The sequence below is a fragment of the Macrotis lagotis genome, chromosome 1 (genome assembly GCF_037893015.1).
Source record: "Macrotis lagotis isolate mMagLag1 chromosome 1, bilby.v1.9.chrom.fasta, whole genome shotgun sequence".
Taxonomy (NCBI): Eukaryota; Metazoa; Chordata; class Mammalia; order Peramelemorphia; family Peramelidae; genus Macrotis; species Macrotis lagotis.
Window position 1 is genome coordinate 773703075 of NC_133658.1, and position 18880 is coordinate 773721954.

Here is an 18880-nt window from a genome sequence, read left to right on the forward strand (position 1 = left end):
GATTACTTTTGGTATTGGATACTTCCCCATAATAGATCACAAAAGGACAAATCTGTTACTTTCATTCTGCAAAAGTAAATACATATCCTTAAGTTTATTTATTTATTCATTGAATGTTCAGGATCATAGACATAGAGCAAAAAGGGATCATAAATGTATGGATGGATCCCTAAAATTTGTTTTCTTGAGTCACCATATTCACAGTAGTAAGGATGAGATATTAGAAGGCAGAGGATGGAATGAAATGTATAATGATATTTTTCCCTGAAGGATTTAGGATCCAGTTGGGAAACATAAAAGCAATTAATAATGCAAGAACCTATCTTAATGAAAATTAATAATATAATAATAATAATAATAGTTAACATTTATATAGATGATTTAGTAAATAGCATGTTGACCTGAAGTCTGAAAAGCTCATCTTTCTGAGTTTAAATCAGGTCTCAGACACTTCCCAGCGTGTGATCCTGGGAAAGTCACTTAAACCTATTGGTGTCAGTTCCTCAAGGTGTAAAACATGCCAGAGAAGCAAATGGCAAACCATTCCAGTATCTTCGGCAAGAAAACCCCAAATGGGGTCATCAACTGTTGGACATGACTGAAACAACTGAACAACAACAATAAATATTTATATAACACTTGCTAGTCACCAGACAGTGTTCTAAGTGCATTATAATTAGGATCTCATTTGATCCTCACAACAATGCTGGTAGGTAAGATGCTCTTATCTACATTTTACAGATGGAAAAAACTAACACTGACCAATTCTGTGTGTGACTTGCCTAGGTTCACACAGCTGGTAAACATTTGAGGCTGGATTCTTCCTGTACCACCCTGTTGAGGATTTAATCATCTATAAAATGAGAGTACAGAAAATAAATGTTGTAGGATTCAGGTTAGGAAGGGATTATTGCAGGCTGAAATTATCATTAAAATAATGGTTAAGGCAATTTTTCTGTCGGATTGATGATAAGGAATGCTATCCAAATACAAAATAAAACATACTTTTTTTTTCTTCTCACTTCATTTTTCTTGAGGTTTCTCTTTTGTTGGGGGAGATGCTATGTTTAACTATTACAATATGACTATTGTTGTAATGCTTTTCATGACTTCACCTTTTTAACCTACACCAAGTAACTTGCTTTCTCAATAGGGAGAGTGGAATGGGAGGGACAGAATTTGGAACTCAAGATTTTTGAAGTAAACGTTGAAACTTGTCTTTGCATGTAGCTGGGGGGGGGGAATTTTAAAATATAATAAAATAATGGTTAAAGTTTGAAGATGTGGAAGAGAGGCCAAGCATTTTATTATGTGACAAAGAGCATGAGCAAAGACCCAGAAGATCCTGGGAATGCTCCTACAATATTAAACAAAGAGATCAGATTGGAGCTAAAGGTCTATTGATCTCCAGGAGTATAGTGGACAGGTATAGAAGGATGCCCAAGGTGAGATTTGAAAATTGTGTACTTGTGTGTTGCTGTATGTAATTTTTCAATGTGTCACATATTTAACATATCCAAAATTTAGAACCTCTAAACCAAAAAGAGTATAATTTTCTGGTTTTAAAGAAACATGCATTTTTAAGAAGCAATTATAATGGATAGTTGGGTACACAGTGAATGGATCACTGGCCCTGGAGTCAAGAGGATCTGAGTTCAAATGTGACTTCAGACACTTTTGGGCAAGTCACTTAACCCCACACAAAATAAAACATACCTTTTTTTCTTCTCACTTTATTTTTCTTGATCCCCACTGCCTTGAAAAATAAAAAGAAGAAGCAATTATAAAGAGTCCCCTGTTACCATTTCCTGCCCTCATGTATTGCACATTAGGAGACTGTCTATATGGTACCATCTTTGATAGTGGAAAATAAGATTGGAAAGCTAGGTTCAAGCTATATTTTTTAAAAAAAGGACTCCGAATTTCACTCAGAAATTTGGATGTTATTTAAAACTGTAGGAGAGTTCTTGAACAAACTAGATCAGAAATGGAGAAACACTTGGAAGGTTGAGATAGTCAAATAGGGGAAATAAAGGGGAAAGAGAATAAAGCATTTATTCTCTGTATATTCTGTACTCTGTACAGAAACCCTGAAAAGTAGGTGCTATTATTATCTTCTCTTCATCTGGCGTTAAATCTGAACTCGTGTCTTCCTGATACTAGGGCCAGGACTCTACCCACTGAGCCATCTAACTGCATGAAATAATAAGTATCTAAACTAGAGGTTCATCAATGGTACTGGAAAGAAAGGGAGAGAAATGTGAGAATCATTACAGAAAGATAACGTGCAGGAATTGGTCATTAAACATGTATGGTGCAAAGGGGAGAGAGGAAGTGAAAGATAAACAAGTTTTGAAGTAAGGGTTGACTGGGAAAATGAAATCTGCAGGATTGGGAACTGGTCTAATGGGGAAGAGCATGAGTCAATTTTATTTATGTTCAATACAAAGTAACAGCAGAATATATAGTAAAACGAGTCCTCTTAACCTTTCTATGTGCCTTGTGTTGTGTATCTTTGGTAGACAGGGGAACTCTTTGGATCCCATCATAGAATAATATTTTTAAATTGAAGAAATACTAAATTTCTGTTAGAGGTTAATGAAAATAAATATGTAATTTTCTTCCCATCAGAGTTCATGGACCCTAGTTAAGAATCCTTGATTTTAGTGGAAATGTTGAGGAGGCAGATAGAGATAATGTGGCTTGAGGTTTGGATAATTAAAATTGAAATTATGTAGACAGTTGATAGAATGTATGTGAATTGGCAGTAGTTTTCAATTAGAATGGACCAACATAGTTTAACATCATAAATTTTGATGTGTGTCAAGAAAAGTTGATTTTTGTGTTTGTTTCACATCAAATTCACTTCCAAGTATATGTAGTATGAAGTAATTTTTTTTTTAGCCAAGGTAAATGGTGTTAAGTGGCTTGCCCAAGGCTAGGTAATTATTAAATGTCTGAGACCGGATTTGAACCCAGGTACTCCTGACTCCAGGGCCAGTGCTCTATCCACTACGCCACCTAGCCACCCCTGAAGTAAATTATTTTAGACAAATTTATTTTAACAAACATTTATTATCTTTCCTCCCTTTCTCCCCCTCCTTTGAATAATTAGAAATAAATAAAAATCCTAATAACACACATAAATATACATACACACATATATAGTCCAGGAAAATACATTCCCACATTGATCATTTCTGAAATGTTCATCACATTCTGCATTTTAAGTTCATGAATTCTCTGTAAGAGAAAATATTATCTTTAACCCTTTAGATTTATGTTATTACATTGATACATGAAATGTATTTGCTTTTCTTTATATTGTTATTATATGAATTGTTCTGATCACTTCATTCTGCAACATTTTATGTAAGTCTAACCAGTATCTTCTGGAACTTGTACTTTTTATCTTTTCTTATGCCGGCAATAGTATTCTACTTGATACTCACTAGCTGTGTGACCTTGGGCAAATCACTTAATCCTGATTGTCTTACATCCATGACCTTCTCCAGTCATCCTGATTCATATCTGACCACTGGACCAAGATGGCTCTGGAAGAGAAAGTGAGGCTGATAACTTAGCATAGCAGCCCCTCACTCAAATTCAATTCATTTGCTTGTCATGGTATCAAGTCCTTGTGTCATGGTCTTTTTTGAGGATGAAAGACAAACATCATCATTCCATTATATTCACATGCCATAATTTAGATAATAAGTGTGCATTCCTGTAATTTCCAGTTATGAGCAACAATGAAAAGAGCTATCGACATATGGGTCCTTTTCCCTTTTTTAAAAATTTCATTGAATATAGAAATAGTAGTAGTTTAACTGGATATAAGGGGGTGTGTGATTGCTTACTAATGCATTAGTATGCCTGTTTTCCCAAAGCTCCTTTAACAATTTCCATTTTCCTCTTATGTCATCTTTGCTAATCTTATGAATATGAGGTGAGAAATCTCAAGATTATTTTTTAAGGTTAATTTCTCTAATTAGTGGTAGATTTTATCTGGTATGATGACCATCAAAATCCAAAGTTCAGACTGAGTCAGAAATCAGAAAAGGCCTTTATTCTTGCTCTTGAAAAAGGACACAGGCCCCATCGCTCAACCCACAACAACTAGGGAATGTGAGATGCAGAAGCTCACAGCCTTCTTTGTTCTAATCCTAACCCCACCTCTTACTCCTATCCTACCTTACCCTTTGCTGATGAGGCAAGTCACAGTCTTCTTACTATTCTAACTAATCTAAGCAGTTTCAATCATTCATTAGCATAATTATTCATAACTAATCATGAGTCATTCAAGAAATTAAACTGAACAGGTTTACAAAGAGAGACAAAGAGATGAGGTGAGAAAACCACTATGGACCATCTATCACAGATTTGTACATTTTTTATATATGGCTAAAGATAGATTATATTCATATATACATATATATACATATATATATATACACTCACACTCATATATATGCACTAACTTTTTACATATATATATATATATATATTGATACTGTTGGAATATCTCTTTAAGAATTGGCTTCTTTCTCACTCTGAAAATTTACAGACAAGAACTGAAACACAAATCAAAGCAAATTTCCGTGGTTTATTGGCAGCATTAAATTGCAAAGTCCAAATTTTCTGAGAAAAAATGTATTTAACTACCTATTTCTCAATTCATAAAAATCTCTCATGAATCTCACTATATTAAAAAACCCACAAATATCAGTGTGAAGGACCAGAATGTCATAGCTAAATCCTTTTTTCCTGGAACCTTTGTATGAGAAATTATTTCAAGAGCTCTTGACTTTATATACTTGACCGTCTTAAGAACTCAGTTTAGAAAACTTTTAAAGTTCAGCTGTAATAATGTTGCCTAAGCGAGCTTCCCAATGCATGAAGCAATGCATTGAGAGCTTTTCCTTGCCAAGACTTGATTTGCTCTTGAAATATTACCTAACAACTACTATAGGTGCATTGTCTAGGCAAACAGAAAAACAGTTTTTTTCTTAGACAAACTATTTTAATCAGAGGTTCAAAAATCTAACACACACACCATCTGTTGATCTTATAAGTAATTCAAGGAACATGAAGAATTATTTAGTTATTGTTATAAGAACAATATTATCACATTTATAATTACAATAAATATATTATTAGCATATTAACAAACATTATAGAACCTAATAGTGTCAGTTGACTTATTGCATTATAGTGTAAGCATATTCAGGAATAAGCTGTTTTCTGGTCCAATGCATATAAATTCATATTTTAAACAGCAATCTGGACTTTAGGAAACTTACCAAAAATTCAAGCCCTGTAGACATTTTTATTTAGCACTGTTTCTGGACTACTTTCCCAATTTACACACAAGATCAATAGAGAGGATGACCAACAATTCTCCCATCAAGGTTCAAGGGGTAATCCAAAGGGATTTGCAGTTTTCTAGTACTGTCATTCTTCAGTTCTCACCAGTTTGTTTCTCACTGATTATTAGTCAGGGTCTTATTTAGTAGGAGTAGAAGAAAATTACAAAAACAGTCTCCTTGCACACTGGAAGTGCATTATCACATTGTATACAAAAGGTCTTTGCATAAAGTGGGCTCAAATTTAAAGGTGGCGAAGCATGTATATAGAGAATATTAACCAACAGTAGCTCCAACACACCACTTATTATCCATATTCCCTTTATTTTCAGGGAATCAAACAGGACTTTGTCTTCTTTATCACTTCCTTTTCTAAAGTTTGTAGGAGGGCCTTGAGAATACCCTTCCCTTAATTTCCAGTGACAATTTCATGTTGTAACTCCCATAAGCCATTATTTTCAGAGTTTATACTAGAGCTTTCATTTTTAACAATGACTTTGTTAGAAGAACATTGTCATTTTCTACAAACACCCACCATTAATCAACATTCCAAAACTTCTATACTGAATTATTCAAACTAACTCAGCACCTTGAACTATTTCACATCAGATATGTGTTTTTAAGAATATAGCTTATTATCAACCTGACCCTATCCCCAAAAGTCCTTGCCCCAACATAAATTGAAGTAGGTTTTATAAAATAGTATATTTGTTATCATAGTTGACATATTCTGAACTCATTTCACTAACACCCTCTCCCTATATTAATCAAGTCACTATTTTTTATAAAGGTCATCCCACATATCTTATCCATTTTCAAAAGCATAAAGGCCTTAAAGCTTCAGAAGCTAGGGGAATATTAAAGGTCAACCAATGTTCCTCTTTCCTCTTTCAGGATTCAGAGCTTGACTCATACTTTTTTTTTAAGTTTGCTTGCTGAAATAAACTTTTAATGGGGATGTAGGAAAATTAAGACACTAATGTATTGTTGATGCAATTGTGAACTGATCCAACCATTCTGGAGCTATACCCAAAGGAGTATGAAAATGTGCATACTGACCCCAGCAAAACTATTCCTGGGCCTGTATCCTATAGTGAAAGGAAAAAAAAGGGGGGGGGAGATCTATTTGTACAAAAATATTTTTAGCAGCTCATGTTGTAGTGGCAACGAATTGGAAATTGAAGGGATGCCCATCAATTGGGGAATAACTGGACAAGTTGTGGTATAAGATTATAAGATACCACTATTGTACTATAAGATGATTCAGAAATTTTTAAAACACTTGGAAAGACTTAATTGAAATGATGCAAAATGAAGTGGACAGAATTAGTGGACAGAATTATTCAGTAAGAGCAATATTGTATGATAATCACCTGTGAATGACTTATTCTCAGCAATGCAAACATCCAAGACCATTCCAAAGGATTAATAATGAAAACTACTATCTTCCTCTAGAGAACTTATAAAATCTGAGAGCAGATTAAAACCTACTGTTTTTCACTTTTTTAATGTATTTGATAGTTTTTGTTTGTTTTTTTTTTTGTAGGAGGTCTGTGTCTTATTTTTCAACATGATTACTATGAAAATACATGATTGCATATGTATAAACTAGATAAAATTGCTTACTGTCAGGGGAGTTAAAAGTGTGGCAGAGAACTTGGAATTCAATTTTTTTTAAATGAATGTTTAAAGTTGCTTTTACATATAAGTTGAAAAAATAAAATATTTTTAAAATAATAAAACAAATCTATAAGGAAAGATTTGTGAAGAGACCAATACTCTAGAATTTGTACTGAAAACAAACCAAACTCTTAAAATCCAGACAGGTTATCTCAGCGAGATCCAAAGAAAGAAAGATTTACAAATCACACAGAAAAATTCCAATTTGATTAAAAAAAAAAGAGGAAGTCACATTTGTAAATCCCAGAGAAAGAAAATTCCATAAGATTCTATTATTGAAATGAAACCAGATTTATAAAATGAAAGCAGATCAACATGGTAAAATCCAGAGGACTAGATAGGTTTGAAAACCAGTATCAATTCTGTAACATCTGGAGAGCAGAAGAAAGAAGAAATATCCCTCCCAAGCAGGAGAAGCAAAAACATCTATATGTCACAAGGAATCAGGATGGAAAACATTAAAGGTAATGCTACACAGTGAATGGAAAAACATGGAAAAGTATTCAAATTTCCAGTGTGATATTATAGTAGGTAGGTGAGCTAGGAGGTGAAGGCATTGGGGGTGACATAAGTGATGACATAGGAGACAGTGATCATGGGAAATGTCTATTTTATGGTACCCACAAGTAAGGTTAATTACTTGTGTGATACTACATAAGCTTATTAGTCTTGATTTTCCTATTTCCATTGACCATTCTAAATTATTTTAGTTGAAGTTGGGAATGGAAGCTTACAGGATTATTTTTTGCTGTGTTGACTTTTGTAATATAGATGAATGGACCATTTGATTTAAAATCAACTGACCTACATGTGGCAGATAGATAGAAATCTAATCTGAGATCTAGTCCACCCAATCTCCAAGAGAGATTACAATTTCTACATTTAAGAGAAACAAGAGGAGGATTACATAATTCTTTTTTCACTCATTTACTCTCCTATCACCAAGACTCTCCTATCACCAAGATGGGTATAAGGTTAGGCAGGAAGGGAATAAGCATTTATAAAGCACTAAGTACCAAGCATTGCAAAAATCTCATTTGATAAAACAACCCTTGAGAGGTAGGTGCCTTTGTGATCCCCATTTTACATTTGGAAGAAACTAGGCAAGCACAGTTACTTAGGATCATATAGTCAATAAATGTCTAATTTAGGTCTTCCTGACTCAAGGACAAGCACTATTTAACACATATTTGTAGTCCAAAGGTGAGGCTCTTTTTTTTTTAAAGAAATTCCAAATAAAAGCTACTTTTCTGGTTCTTTCAGGGGAAGATAACAGCTTGTTCTCATGTTGTTTAGTTTCCTCCCACCGAATTATTTAAACACAGTCTCCAATATCAAGTAAAACCATTTGTCTGAGCAAACCATAAACAGAAAACTGGAAATTATAATGATTAAAGTAAACAATGCATGAGCAAATAAGCTTATTTATGGAGAGCAAGATAAAATTGTTATTTAACCAAAGCACAGAATTTCACCAATCTCTGGGGAGTTTAGGCACTAAGAATCAAGGGAGAGTAGCTTCCCTTCATGTCTTTCATTCCAGAGAAAATTTTTATTCAAAAGGTTGCATCTCTTTTCTTACCTGGTTCTCTTGAAGTCTTGTTTGTCTCTTTCCATGCTTAGAAAACATCACATGAGCAAAGGTCTCTTATCCTATCAGGAATCATGTCTTCCCAGACTTCAGCAGCATGTAGAACCACAGACTTGCCATTCAGGGAATCTCCCCACTCATCTAAGGCAAAGGAATGTTAAAGAGTTTTATTTCTTACAGTGATAAAATCTTTTAGGCAACAACCAAAGTTGTTTTCAGTACTTATTGTATACATAGCTTGAGAGAGAAAGAAAAGGATTGTTCTATAATAAATCATGAGTGAGCGCCCCTTAGAAAAGTATGGAAAGACTTGCATGAACTGAAGGAAGCAGAACCAGAAGAACACTGAACACATTAACAGCAACATTGTTAGATAATCAACTATGATGGATGCGGCTTCTCTCAACAGTCCAGTGATCAAGGACAATCCTGAAAGAACTGTTTTGAAAAATAACATCCATGGAGTTTGAATGCAGAGCAAAGTGTACTATGTTCATTTTTTTTAAAGTTCTTTTATGTTTTTCTTTCTCACTCGCCCCCCCCCAGTTCTAATTCTTCTTTCACAACTTGACTAATATGGAAATATATTAAACACAACTGTACATGTACAACTTCAACAAGACTGTTTTCTGCCCTGGGGAGGGCAGGGAGGAAAGGGAGAGTGATAGAAATATGGAACTCAAAAGCTTGAAAAAGTATGAATCTTGAAAACTATCTTTGCATGTAACTGGGGAAAAAAATAAAAAAAAAAAGAAATTTCCATTTTCAAGGATGGAAGACAATTCTAGTTCAGCAAAGCTGACTCTGGAATGAAAGATAGGAAGGGAAGTCACTCTGTCTCCACCAAAGCAATAACAGAATACTGGTGTTATTTTCCAAAGAATAACAGCAGAGGATATTCAAGAATAGACTATAATAAAGGCTCGGTGTTTTCAGTTTTATCTCTTGAGTCTGTAGTGTCCTTTACTTACCCACAAACTCCCCCTAGAAATTAGAAAAATATGTGAGCACCTGTGTAGTAACACAGTGGCATTAGGAGCCAGTTACCCTTTGGGCTAAAGTCAGGGGAGGTAGGGTGGGCCACAAGATGCAGGGCATTTGTTAGCCAAGTCAGGAAGCAGTTTATTCCACAATAATCTAACACTGGTACATCAATGCATTGTGATGGTTACCAAAAAAACCCTGGATTCTCAAGGTCTATATTAGATTGTCCCAAATTGGAAAGGATTGTCCTGCTGACAGACCATATCTTCTTTTTTTAAAATTTATTTTAATTTATTTTTATTTATGTAAGGCAATGGACTTAAGTGACTTGCCCAAGGTCTCATAGCTAGGTAATTATTAAGTGTCTGAAACTGGATTCATATCTGCTTTCAAAGGACAAGGGGACCCAAGGCATTTTCATCCTTGATGAAGATAATCCAGGACTCTGAACACAAGATCTTGACAACAGCAATGTCCCCACCAGACCTGCTTTTAGCTCCAATTACCATTAAGGGGGAAAATCACAATGAAGAAAGGGGTGACTTTCCTTATCACTTCCAACAAAAACTTTTGTAAGTATCATTCACAAGTGACTGGATGAGAGATGGAGAAAGGAAGTAACTAGGATCTTCAACAGGAAGCATTAAATAAGGAAGTTTTCATTCCAGGGCAGGATAATCTAGATCTCCTTCATCTAGATTTGAGTGAAAGTACTGGGTCAGCAAAAGTAGAAAGTACAATCTTCATCTATTTTAATAAATAACCATTAATTTTTAAGTTATACTTTAAAAATCAAAATAAGAAATGCTTACTTATGCACTAACTTTAAAACACATCAGATCCTGAACTTGGAAAAAATGAGTGCTCTTGCATGAGCCTTCTTACACCTCTAATGCTGACACATTAAATGCAGGCTTCAGTTCTGCCCAACAAAAAATAATGAACCATAAGCAAGAAAAGGTTTGAGAAAAATTGTGCTCTAAGGTTGGAATCATTTGAAGAGAGATTTTTTACCAAAAAGAAAACACTCCAAAATAATAAAGGACTGGATATGACTGGAGCAACAACAAAATCAAGGATTTGCTACTTTATTATTTTTGCACTCGCAGAATAAAAAAAGTAATACTTTTATATAAATAAAATTTTTACATAACATTTATGCTTAAATATAAATAATCTCAGACTAGATTCTTCAAGTTTACGGGTTATAATCCAGGAATAATTAACATGGCATTATTGTTTTTATTTCTGGCACAAGAATAATTTAAACATGTAGGAAATTACTTCAAAATATTAATTATAGCCTCAAGACTAGATCAAACTGTACCTATTAGAACAGTCCACTGTGGACTACCTTGAGAGGTGTTGGACCTCTGCCCTTAGAAGACTTCAAGAAGAAATAATATGACATGTTCTAGCAGTGACTGTTTTCTGTTATACGTTGAAACATTGCTGCTGAGGTCTCTTCCTACTCCAGATTCTGTGGAAATATGTCTTGGAATTCAGGAAATCTGACTTTTAGTTCTAACCATAATGCTAACTCTATTCATTAAATTTAACACATTAGCATTATTTCCTAAATCTCTTTCCTAGAACTAATTTTATTTGCTAACTCTATGCTATAATTCACAAAGTTTTGAGAAATATATTTTTATTTAAGTATCTTAAAGAATAAGAACTAAAAGAAGGGCTTAATGTTGACTTTTGAGTCAGTACCAAGATGAACATCTTAAATTTTTTTAATATAGGAGTAATAAAGGTTTCTAGCAAGGAAAATAGTATAGCTGAGCAGTATGGCTAATAGGAAGGAGTTGTTGGAGTTATTTATTCTAAGGAAATATAAGAAATTAATTTCTAAGGAAATATATTAACTTCTCGACTATGCTGGACCTGCCTATAGCCATCACATATGAGTGGAGAGAAGTGCAACCCTCATTTATGGTGCTTAGAAGCTATTATTTATTACTTTACCTATGCACAACTTGATCATGCTAAGAGAAAGAGAAAGAGCAAAAGAGCATCATGGTATAAGGATTAAATGATATTGGCAAGCTTTCTCTTAATATGAATAGCTGAAAAATTATATTGTATTATCCTAGAGCATGCAGTCTGAATTAAGACACTTGACAAGAAAAACCACAATGAAGCTAAGTTCTATAAAGCACCTTCTGAGGGAGACATTCCTTAAACAAGATCAGTCAGAAGTCACAAGACTCTAGCAATAATAGTCTCAGCTCTACTGCTGATTAATTATGTGGTACTAATGCTAATAATTATGGCAATACTGCTGCTGATGATGATAGCTAAGATTTATATAGTATTTTAAGGTTTGGAAAGTTATATAACTTATATTATCTCATTCAATCCTCTCAAAACCCAGAAAAGTAGGTGGTATTATGCTCATATTACAGATGAGGAAAATGAGGCAGAAAGACATATGACTTTTCCATGGTCACATAGCTAATAAAATTCAGGCCTTCAAGATTACAAATCCAACACTCTCCTTTGAATAATAGCTGCCACATTATTATTCCTACTACTGATAATTGAACACCGTCACCCAAATCCAATTCCCATACATGTCATGGCATCACCTCCCTGGTATCATGGTCTTTTTTTCAAGAACAAAGGATAAACAACAATAGCTAGTTATAATCCATGTCTTATATTACTATTGTATTGATGAATAAACATTAGAGAAATATTTGTCTAGCCTTTCCTGTAATATCAAGGAACTATTTATTTGTGTTTGTCTGGCATTTTCTGTGGGCTTCTGACATCCTCCCCATTGTTCAGTCTAACCCTCTTCCCAAATGTAAATTCATTAAAATAATAGAAAGCAACCCTTCCTCCCACCCCCTTCTCCATCTGTCTGGCTCCTAACCTTCTAAGATATATGCCTAACTCTAGTCACAACCAGGGTCAGTCCTTGACCTCCTTCCCCTCACTCCTCCCTACACAGGAGATGGACTAGACTCCCTGTAAAGGGTCTTCTCATCCTTTTCTCCAGGCTAGATCTATGTTGATATAAGGCCAGTCATCATCTTATGGCTGTTTCACTTTCCACCTTTTTAGATATCGTTGTTGTTCTGACAAACTCTTTTCTTTCTTTAACCTTACTATCTCTTTAAAAACCTCACTTTCTTTACCTTACTAAAGAACTCTGTGAATTAAACTGTGGACTTCATGCAGTAATCTGTGAACTTTTGCAGCAACATATGAATTAAAATTTAAGACATTTCTTACCCTTCTAAGTCAGAGAGACTTCAGTGATTTCTTCACCCATAACAAAACCCAATTAATCCTTAAAGCTCCCTACCCAAAACCATTCTGCTAGCTTCAAGACCTCAACATTCCTTTATGTTTAACATTTTTGTAATTCTATGACTGAGTTAATTAATTCAGTCTTCAAAAGTGTTTAATTTATTATCATTTTTTAGTTTTGTAAGAGGTAGTGAGGTATAGCTTCAGGAGAATGTTCCAACTAGTAAAATATAGTTTCAATTCCTTCCTCTGAAACATATTGCCAGTGTGTCTCTGGCCAGTTCATTGAATATCTCAGTATCCTAGCAACTTTCTAAGACTACAAATTGCTGAAAAGTATTTTCTATTTACTAAGGACTTAGCATGAGTTAGATGACTAGCTTCTATTCATGGTCACTTCATTAGCATGTAAGCTGATCTGACTCATGAAGGAGAAAAAAAAATAGAAAGAACCTGATCAGAGGGGACTCAAAACTCATGAGTTAGTCTCATTCCTCAGCTGATCTCCCATTTGACAATGAAATAATCAGGAGGAGGTGAATGTTCTTTATCTTAGTTGGCTCTTAATCTTCATTATCAAAGACATCATATGTTTGACACAAATAACTATGTGTCCAACTGTGTCTGCTCAGACCAATATGAACTCGGAATGCTCCACCACAGGTTGGGCATAAGTAGTACAAGTGAACACCCAGGGTAGGTACTCTAAACTTAAGTATATCATGTTTCCTTTGAGCTACTTCAGTTCTGCCTTCCTCATAGAGCATAGCACCCTCACTGGTGAGGGCACACCATGCTGGACCTTCCTGTGCCAGTGTCTCCCAAGTTGTACAATCAATTCTAAAGTTCTTCAATGAAAGCTTCGTGTCTTAGTATAACTTCTTCTGAGCCCTTTGTTAGTGCTTGCCCTGTGTGAGTTCTCTATAAAATGGTTTTTTTTTGCAAGCATACATCAGTCATTCTAACAATGTCTCCAGTCCATAATAGTTGTAAACTCTGTAGTAATATTGGAATACTAGGCAGTTTAGCTCAAGAAAGGACCTCAGGGTCTGATATTTTTCTCCTGCCAGGTGATCTTCATAATCTACCTAAAACAATGGAAATAGAAATGATTTGGTTTCCTGACATGGTACTGGTAGACTGTCCAGGCAGTCAGTTTGGTAGTTAGTCCAATTCTCTCCCACACTTTTTTTCAGAACCTCCCAAATGCTGGCAATGTGTGTGACACACTCATTGTCCTTGGAAAGGATACTGCCGAGGTTAAGTGAACTTGTCCACAGTACTCAAAACTTCTCCATTTGCTGTTATTGATAGTTCCATATTTGGAAGATGGAGCATTTATGTTTTCTTGGTGTTAATTGTTAGATCAAAATTAGCACCAGCAGCAGAAAATCAATCTATACTTTAGTGCTGAGTACCCAATCATCTACAAACAGAAGATCATACACCAACAACTTCCTCTACTTTGGTCTTGGCTTAAAGCCTTTTCAAGTTGAAGAATTTGCCATCAGTACAGTAGCTGACCTCAATGAAGGTGTTGGATAGGGTTAAAAACATCATGCTTGGGGCGGCTAGGTGGCGTAGTGGATAAAGCACCGGCCCTGGAGTCAGGAGTACCTGGGTTCAAATCCGGTCTCAGACACTTAATAATTACCTAGCTGTGTGGCCTTGGGCAAGCCACTTAACCCCATTTGCCTTACAAAAAAAAAACATCATGCTAAAAAGCATGAGAATAAAGACACATCCTTCTTTCACTCTATTGGTGACTGGGAAATCTCAAGAGAATCGTCCACTATCCAGAACATGGACATGCATGCCATCATGATATTGGTGTGCAATACTGATGAACTTCTCTGGGCAACCAAATTTTGACATAATTTTCCATAAACCCCCAAGACTAATGGTATTAAGATAAGACCTTGGTCAGAAATGCAAATGTTGTATAAAGACCTCTGTTCTGTTCCTGGAATTTTTTCCTGCAGTTGTTGAGCAGCAAACACCTTATTGACTGTTCCTCAGCCCTTTTTGAAGCCACACTGGCTCTCAAGGAGGTGACTATCTCCCCAGTGAAGGATCAGCCTATTGAGAAGGGCTCTGACAAGAATCTTCCAGCAATGACTGAAAAAGAAATACCCCTGTGATTGTCACAGGATACTCAATCTTTACCTTTATAGAGAGGGATGATGGAGGCATCTTTGAATTCTGGGGGGGTATAACCTTTTCATGCTGTCTAACTTGGAAAATTTCTATCAGTTTTTGAATGAGCAATGGACACCCCCACCTTATAGAGCTCAGCTGGAATAGAATCAGCATCAAGTGCTTTTCCAATTGAAAAGAGCCTAATGGAATTCAGCATCTCCTCTTCAGTTGGAATTTCAGTTAGGGACTGGTTGACTTCAACTTGAGGTAAACAGTCAATGGCTTCTGCAGTGATTGATGAGGGTCATTAAGATCACTATGGAAGTGTTCAGCCCATCTCTCTGTAATCATGTCCCAATCATTAATCAATGTGGATTCATTGTAGTTGAGATGTACCATATGTTTTTGACCCATAAATAGCTTCAGGGTATCATTTTGATTTGTTACTGTCTGCATAAATTTGAATTTCATCTGCCTTCTTACTGAACCAAGAGTCCTGCATCTCTCTAAGCTTCATTTGTAATTTATTTTTGCTGGAATTAAATACTGCCTTCTTAGAAATGTATGAATTATCTTGCTGGTAAACCCTGTGGAGTTCTCATTTATTCATTTAGCAACTTCTGTATTTCCCCATCCTTTTCATCAAAACAGTCTTGGTGTTTGCAAGTTCTGACTCAGGTGAGGAAATGCAGTACTGTATACCAGATGCCTGAAAGTTGCCCACTCATTTTCTGCTCCACTGTTGCCAGCTGTGTTGGTTCAGTTTACACTCCAAGTTAGTAACAAACTGTTCCCACTCAGAGAGACACTACAATCTCTTTTTTTGTGTGTGTGGAAAGGCAATGGGGTTAAGTGACTTGCCCAAGGTCACACAGCTAGGTAATTATTAAGTGTCTGAATCTGAATTTGAACTCAGGACCTCCTGACTCCAGGGTCAGCACTCTGTCCACTATACCACCTAGCTGACACTCACCCTAATCTCTTGTCATTAATTCTTCTAGTATTCATTTTGCGTTTGGTTGAATATGAATATTTAGCTTAGAGAGGATGAGTTTGTGATCAGTCCAGCACTCTGCATCACACATTGCCTTTGTCACTATCACATCCTGTCTGTCCCTTCTCCTTATGATCACACAGTCTAATAGATTCCAATGTTTGCTAGAAAGGTACATACAGGAGGAAGCTTTAGTGCATTTAGGCAAATAAATGGAAGACACTGTTTTGAGAAGGTCATGAGATGTACAAGTCTTCAGTAGAAGGTGACAATTGCTGTTGCTGTTTCCAACTCCATTCTTCCCAAGGGCTGCCTGCCATGTCTAGTAATCTGAGCCTACTCTAGTATTAAAGTTATCCAGAATTATAAGCTTGTCCTCATTTGTTATAATTGGTGATAAGGATCTCCAGGAATTCATAAATTTTTTCTTTAGCTTCATCAGTATTCGCCTTGGTGGGAGCATAAGCATTTTTGATGGTGGCATGACATTTTCCTAGAAGTTGTAATCTCATAGTCATGAGCCTATCATTCATTCCTTTTGGTAGACATTCAAGAACATTGACCAGATTAATTTTGAAGGCTTCAGCAAGCTGGCCTTCATTCACCACCCTTGTTTCACTCAGACTACTCCTTTGGATATGATACCTCTTAAGTTATTTAGCAACAAGAACTATTTGTCTTTCAGGTTTATGGGATCTTGTTTTGTCTATGAGTGCACAAGTTCCATACACTGATGGTGAATGGAATCTTCTTTGAACAAGTTTTTGTAGATTTTTTTGTCTTGATCACACTGTGGGATCTCCACCTGCCACAGTAATGAAGCTAGGGTTGTCTAAGCAGACAGTTTTTAGGGCACTATTTCTAGCCCCTTTCTTACAACAGGATTTAAGTGAGGTAGAGCCGCATGATGTCATCTGCCTCACCCTCTCTTCCAAGGTCATCATGATCCAGCATAGCAACACAGTTAAGATGGCTTAGATGCAGTGGATGACCTTGTTATCTTTCATGTCTAACCAAGCTCTGAGCTCTTTATAGCACCCGCTTCAGTTGACTACATGGCTATTAGAACAAATTGTTTTCTTCTGCCCATTCCACCAGTGGGGTACTTCACATGCTTGGGGTAGACACCTCCCTACTACCCACTGATGAGCTTGAGACTCCCCTAGTTACTCTTAATCTGGTTTAGCCCACCTGCTGAAATAGTTTACTAGAGTGTGGCCTCTGTTCATGCTACAGCATTTTGGAGCCACAGGTGAGGGTCAGGTGGTTCAGGTGGACATCAAAGGTGGAAAGCAGCCCTGGGAAGGGCTCGGCAGCCCTCATACCAAGGTATTAATTTTCCTTGAACACACCCTGCACATAAATACAGGAAATTCAAAGAAAAAACAGTCCTCTTAAACAGTTTGATTTGTGTAAGAAATAAATAATACAATTGCATATATAAAATTCTGAACCCACTTTTTCTTTGTATATGTTAGAAATATTTATATTCGAAATATATAATCATCTGTTCTTGCTATTTCCTCAAAAAAGTAGCACTCCAGTTATTCACTCTATTTATATATCCTAGCTATTCATTCTAGTTGCCCATTCTCCCATTAGCAACATGAGGAGGTGCTGCTATGGATCTAAACATTTGCAGGAGCAGAAAAGTAACAACAAATAGATGACTTTTATGTCCAAGTTTAATGGTCACACAAATTGAAATTCTTTTCTTTAACATAAATCAGAAAATGCTCTGATTTAACATCATTAAATATTAGATTTATATCTTGGTACCACAAACTGTGCCAAATTTTCCTATAAAACTCTGAGATAGGGAGGCTAAGTGGCACAGAGGATAGAGCACCAGCCCTGGAGTCAGGAGTACCTGAGTTCAAATAGTAATTACCTAGCTGTGTGTCCTTGGGCAAGCCACTTAACCCATTGCCTAGGAAAAAAACCTAAAAAAAACCCCAAAACTCTGAGATATTTCAAGGACCTTATCTTATATGTAAATATATAATAATAGACCAAATATTCATCTGTATAGTAGTTGAGAATTTGGAAAGGACATTCTAAAAATGGTAAGATACAACATACTTCCATATTATGCTAAGGTATTACAACAACTAGTAACTAGAAAAAGAAATTTTAAAAAAGAAATTAAAGCTTGACTTGCTCTGATGATAGAGATTTGTTATAAGAAGAAGCAGGGACAATAAGTATGGCAATATCAGAACTAGTCCTCAAGGTCTAAGCCCAAGGACATATATTGAGTTTGTACATATTTAATGTATAAAGCATCCTTGGTTCTCTTTGATTTTAGTAAGAGTAATAGTTAATTTTCTAGAATAACCAGTCATACAAGGTCCCACTTCATTTACAGAGGGTCAAAATCAGATTTTGGATTCAACCAGGTAGGAAAACATTCCTGTTCAAAAAAGAAGTAACATAATGGGGAAACCATGTTAAGAAGATCCTACCACCAACCATGCCAAGGTCATCCTCTCATCTTAGCCAAACATCCACCTTTGGAGCTCTCAGCCTGCGTTCCTACTGGCTACTATATGGCATTCCTCTTGAATAGAGGACTATTGGCATTATGACAATACAAAGGATCATGCCTGAGATTAAAGCTTAGAATCATTACAGTCCTCTGATATTTCACCTCAAATAGCAAGTTTCACCAATCATGCTTACGAGGGATATAAAATACTCAAACTTTTTTTTAAAAAATCAGTTTATCAATAAAAAATTAACTTTCCAAAAAATCATACAACATCCTATTGTTCTGCCTATTATATTTCTCCCCCAGTTTAAATTCAATCTGGTATAAAAGCAATCAACAAAATAATTATGATCTGTAATTTCATGCAGATA